Consider the following 5,473-nt stretch of genomic DNA (forward strand, 5'->3'; position numbering starts at 1 on the left):
CTGCATAGGGTTGATGGCTCATTTCTTTATAGCACTTAATGATGTTCCATTGTCTGGATGTACCATAGTTTATCCACTCACCTACTGAAGGACATCTTGGCTGCTTCCAAGCTTTGGCAATTATGAATAAAGTTTATATAAACATCAATGTGCAGAATTTTGTGTTAATATATGTTTTCAACTCCTTTGCTTAAATATCAAGGACCATGGTTGCTAGATCATGGTAAGAATATATTGAGATTCATAAGAAACTGCCAAACTGTCTTACAAAGTGACTGCGCCATTTTGCATGTCTACCAGAAATGAGAGTTCCTGTTACTTCACATTCTCTCTATATTGTCAGTGTTTTAGATTTTGGGCATTCTAGGTTTGTTCAGTTCAATTCAGTCGCTCAGTTGTGTCTGACTCTTTGTGACCCCATGAATCACAGCACGTCAGGCCTCCCTGTTCATCACCATCTCCCGGAGTTCACTCAGACTCACGTCCATTGAGTCAGTGATGCCATCCAGCCATCTCATCTTCTGTCGTCCCCTTCTCCTCCTGCCCCCAATCCCTCCCAGCATCAGAGTCTTTTCCAATGAGTCAACTCTTCGCATGAGGTGGCCAAAATACTGGAGTTTCAGCTTTAGCATCATTCCTTCCAAAGAAATCCCAGGGTTGATCTCCTACAGAATGGAATGGTTGGATCTCCTTGCAGTCCAAGGGACTCTCAAGAGTCTTCTCCAACACCACAGTTCAAAAGCATCAATTCTTCGGCGCTCAGCCTTCTTCACAGTCCAACTCTCACATCCATACATGACCACAGGAAAAACCATAGCCTTGACTAGACGGACCTTAGTCGGCAAAGTAATGTCTCTGCTTTTGAACATGCTATCTAGGTTGGTCATAACTTTTCTTCCAAGGAGTAAGCATCTTTTAATTTCATGGCTGCAATCACCATCTGCAGTGATTTGGGGGCCCAAAAAAATAAAGTCTGACACTGTTTCCACTGTTTCCCCATCTATTTCCCATGAAGTGTAGTGTTATCTATTTGTTTTAATTTGTATTTCCCTGATGACATAATGTGGAACTCCCTTTTATGTCCTTATTTTCCAGCTGTATATTTATCTTCTTTGGTGAGGTATCTATTAAGATCTTTGGGCTAATTTTTAATTGGGTTGTTGGTTTTCTTATCACTGAATTTTTAAGAGTTCTTCATAACATTAGTTGTTTGTCAGATGTTGTCTTTTACAAAATATTTTCTCATTTGATATTATACATGTTTCAATGCCATTCTCCTAAATCATCCCACCCTCTCCATCTCCCACAGAGTCCAAAAGACTGTTCTATACATCTGTGTAAGCAAAATCAATACAATATTGTAAAGTAATTAGCCTCCAATTAAAATAAATAAATTTAAATTAAGAAAAAAGCAAAATATTTTCTCTCATTCTATAGCTTATCTTTTCATTCTCTTAGGTGTGTCTTTGGCAAAACAAGTTTTTTAAAAAAAATTTTAATGAAGTTCAGTGTATCAGTTATTTCTCTTATGAATTGTGCCTTTGGTGCTATATCTAACAACTCATTGCCATATCCAAGATAATTTAGATTTTCTCCTAAATTATCATCTAGGAGTTCAGTAGTTTTGCATTTCACATTCAGGTTTGTTAGTCATTTGGAGTTAATTTTGGTGGAGGGTGTAAGGTCTATGTCTAGATACATTGTGTGTGTGTGTGAGAGAGAGAGAGAGAGAGAGAGAGAGACAAAGAGAGAGAGAGAGAGAGATGTTCTGTTGTTCTGGAATCATTAGTTTTAAAAGACTATCTTTTCTGCTGGCATTCAGAAGTTGTTTTGTGGAATTTACTCAGCATTGAAATGTTCTTTTGATTAATTTGTGTGTGAGACAGTGGTCTCCCCATCTTAGGACTGGTGGATTCATGTTGATGTATGGCAAAACCAATACAGTATTGTAAAGTAAAAAAAAAAATAAAAAAATTAAAAAAAGACTATCTTTTCTCATTGCATTGCATTTCCTTTGCTCTTTTGTCAAAGATCAGTTGACTGTGTTTACTCTTTTTTCAAATCTTGCAGATCCCTTTTCAAGTCCATTTCTAATTATATCTTCATCACACCTTCAATGCTTTTAACTGCATTACCATTGTCTTATATGCATGAGGTTAGTCTTTAATATTGGACATTTACTACTAAGTGCCAAGCACTGGGCAAGGAATTTTATTTTTGTTATCTCATTCAATCCTCACAAAGACTTTATGAGGCAGACAATATGATAATCCACTGTTCTTCTGTTTAAGAGTTGAGGCTCAGATAAGCTAAGTGAGTTTCTTATGGCTCAGAGGTAGAAAATGAGAGAGTCAGGGTCAGAGTTAGAAACCAGTTTTCTAATAGGGTAAGTTCTTTAGGGGATAACACTTTATTTTATTCGTCTTTATATCTCTAGAAGGTGGATAGAAAATTAATGTTTGTGAGATTAAACTGATTGATGAGGCTTAAACTCAATGTGTAAAGTATATTTGGGCTGGAAAGGAGTTTTTTTGCTTTCCTGTTTGTATTTTTTCCAGAATCACACTCTACTCAAACATTTTGTGCAGGACAAGCTTTATACAGGGCCCTGGCTCTAGAGATTGATTTCAAGATTATTCTGAAAAGCTCCTATTTTCTCCAGTTTTTCATTCTTTGCCATAAATTCTACTTATTGAGCTTTTTTTTTCCTGTATAGCTATAAGCCTTTTTCTTTCTTATAAAATTGAAACAATGTAAGAAATGGTAAGAGATTAGCAATTTATAAATTAATATTAATAGATCTATCAGATTATTTCCTATGAACAAATATTGATCACAGGCAGAGAAAAATAAGTTATATCCAAGTGACAACATATGGAGGGCTGACAGAAAATTTGATTCAAAGGAACAAAAGAAGATATTGGGCCTTCAGAAGAAATAATTGAGGATCTTTAGGCTTATCTGACTGACATTAATTAATGAAGTTAAAAAATAATAATGTCATTGAAACTTACATATATGAGATTGTGGTATAGAAATAAAGTCTTCCTGAGGAGGGATATATTTCTGGTGGGATGAATAATTATTTCTGTTACTTACACGAAGCTTTCTTCTAGACTCAGTGTAATTCCTGTGTGTGTGTGAGAGCATGTTATAAATATGAATGCACGGGGATGATCCAGAGAGGTGATATGGGGTGGGAGGTGGGAGGGGGATTCAGGATTGGGAGCTCGTATACACCCATGGTGGATTCATGTCAATGTATGGCAAAACCAATACAGTATTGTAAAGTAAAATAAAGTAAAAAAAAAAAAAAAACCAGGGAAGGTTAAAAAAAGTAAAGATAATATAATTATAAAAAATATGAATGGTATATTTTTTCTTGAATGTAAATGCTAAACAATGGAAAACACTATTGCTGAAAGTAAAAATAATTAGTTAAGTGAATATCATTTCTGTTTAGGTTCACGTTTTTATATGCATATACTTAGATAGTTGGTCTATCACTTTGCTGTGCTTAGTTGCTCAGGCTTGTCTGACTCTGTGACCCCATGGCCTATAGCCCACAAAGATCCTCTTTCCTTGGGATTCTCTAGGCAAGAATACTGGAGTTGGTTGCCATGTACTTCTTCAGGGGATCTTCCCAGCCCAGGGATCAAATCCAAGTCTCCAACATTGCAGGCTGATTCTTTACCAGCTGAGCCACCTGGGAAGCCCAAGAATACTGGAGTGAGTAGCCTATCCCTTCTCCAGGGATCTTCCCAACCCAGGAATCAAACCAGGGCCTCCTGATTTGCAGGCAAATTCTTTACCAGCTGAGCCACCAGAGAAGCCCAGTTGGTCTATTAAGCAACTAATTATGATCTGGCTTATAATACAAAACGAGTTTCCCACCTGATGCCAAATTTTCCTTGGAGAAGATGCTTCTGTAATATATCAGTTTGTGTGATGATAAACTGGATTGAGAGAGACTATCTAAAACCTATAATAAGAGTTGATTACTCCGAGGATTGCCAACTATACAGATAAATTATTGTATGTAATTTTGTATGGGAAAAATACTGAGGCCAAATGCAACACATTACTTAGTTGCATGCCCGATTTATTACTGATTTATTACTGGTTTCCTTTTCCTCTTTGACCTTTCTTTGCTCACAGTCACTGCTTGAGAAATAACTCTACTAGGAAGATATTTTCTCAGTTATTTGCAGTCTTATATCATGAATGCTTTGCTTTTCCAGGACTGCCTGGTGCACAGACATGCAGAACTACACTTCCATGTCAGAGTTCATATCGTTGGGAATTCCTAACACTGGAGGGCTGGAGAAATTGATATTTGTCCTGTTTCTGATGTTCTGTCTCTTCACTTTATGGGAAACCTGCTCATCTTCTTCACCATTCTGGTTTCTTCCAACCTCCACACCCCCATGTATTTATTCCTGGGCAACCTGTCAGTGTTTGATGTATTTTTCCCTTCAGTGAGTTCCCCCAAAATGATGCTTTACCTAATGGGGCAAAGCCTGACCATCTCTTACCAGGGCGGTGCCTCCCAGCTCTTCTTTTACCACTTTCTGGGTGGTACCGAGTGTTTCCTGTACACTGTGATGGCCTATGACCGCTTTGTGGCTATTTGTCACCCTTTGCGATACATGGTTATCATGAACCCAGTGTGTATACCAGCTTGACAGTGGGCTCTTGGCTGGGTGGCTGCCTACATGGAAGTATCCTCACATTTCTTGTCTTTAAGTCACCCTACTGTGGCCCCAGTGAGGTGGACAATTTCTTCTGTGACACCCCAGTGGTGCTCCACCTGGCCTGTGCAGACACCTCTCTAGCTCAGATGGTAAGCTTCACTAACGTGGATTTTGTGACTCTTACATGCCTTATCCTTATTCTTACTTCCTATGGTTGCATCATCCTTTCCATTTTCAAAATCAGATCCTCCGAAGGCAGGTGCCGAGCTTTATCAACCTGCAGTGCCCACCTCATTTCAATCATCTTGTTCTATGGGCCTGTGATGCTCGTCTATCTTTGGCCTGCTTTCAGCCCCTGGCTAGACTCTGTTATCCGAGTGTTAAATAATATTGTTGCCCCTTTCCTTAATCCTTTGATTTACACCTTGAGAAACAAGGATGTGATGCTGGCTCTGAGGAAAGTGTTAACTCAAGTGGTCCACGTTCTGGGGCATAAGGTATGGTGGCAGTTCCTTTCTGAAATTCTTTGAGGAGTTGCTTTAGATACACTACTTGTACAGCAGGATTGCTGCTGAAATAGTGAGCTGGGTGAAGATGCTATGTGACATCTCTTGGGAGTCCTAAGTCATGTGGTTGGGCATTGGTGGACTGAGGCATGACGTACTGCTTCATGGAAGCTTTTCAAATTAACTCAGCCTTTCTCTGTTTTAATTTGCCGAAACAGTGTATCTTTTCTGCTTTACACAGTCTGTTCTTGTTGGAACTGTGTTTTGATTGAT

General features: G+C 38.5%; 1 pseudogene; it reads left to right on the forward strand.

Annotated features, from left to right (window-relative positions):
* On the forward strand, window positions 4,261-5,224 carry LOC102189836 (annotated as a pseudogene).

The sequence above is a fragment of the Capra hircus genome, chromosome 29 (assembly GCF_001704415.2).
Source record: "Capra hircus breed San Clemente chromosome 29, ASM170441v1, whole genome shotgun sequence".
Lineage (NCBI taxonomy): Eukaryota > Metazoa > Chordata > Mammalia > Artiodactyla > Bovidae > Capra > Capra hircus.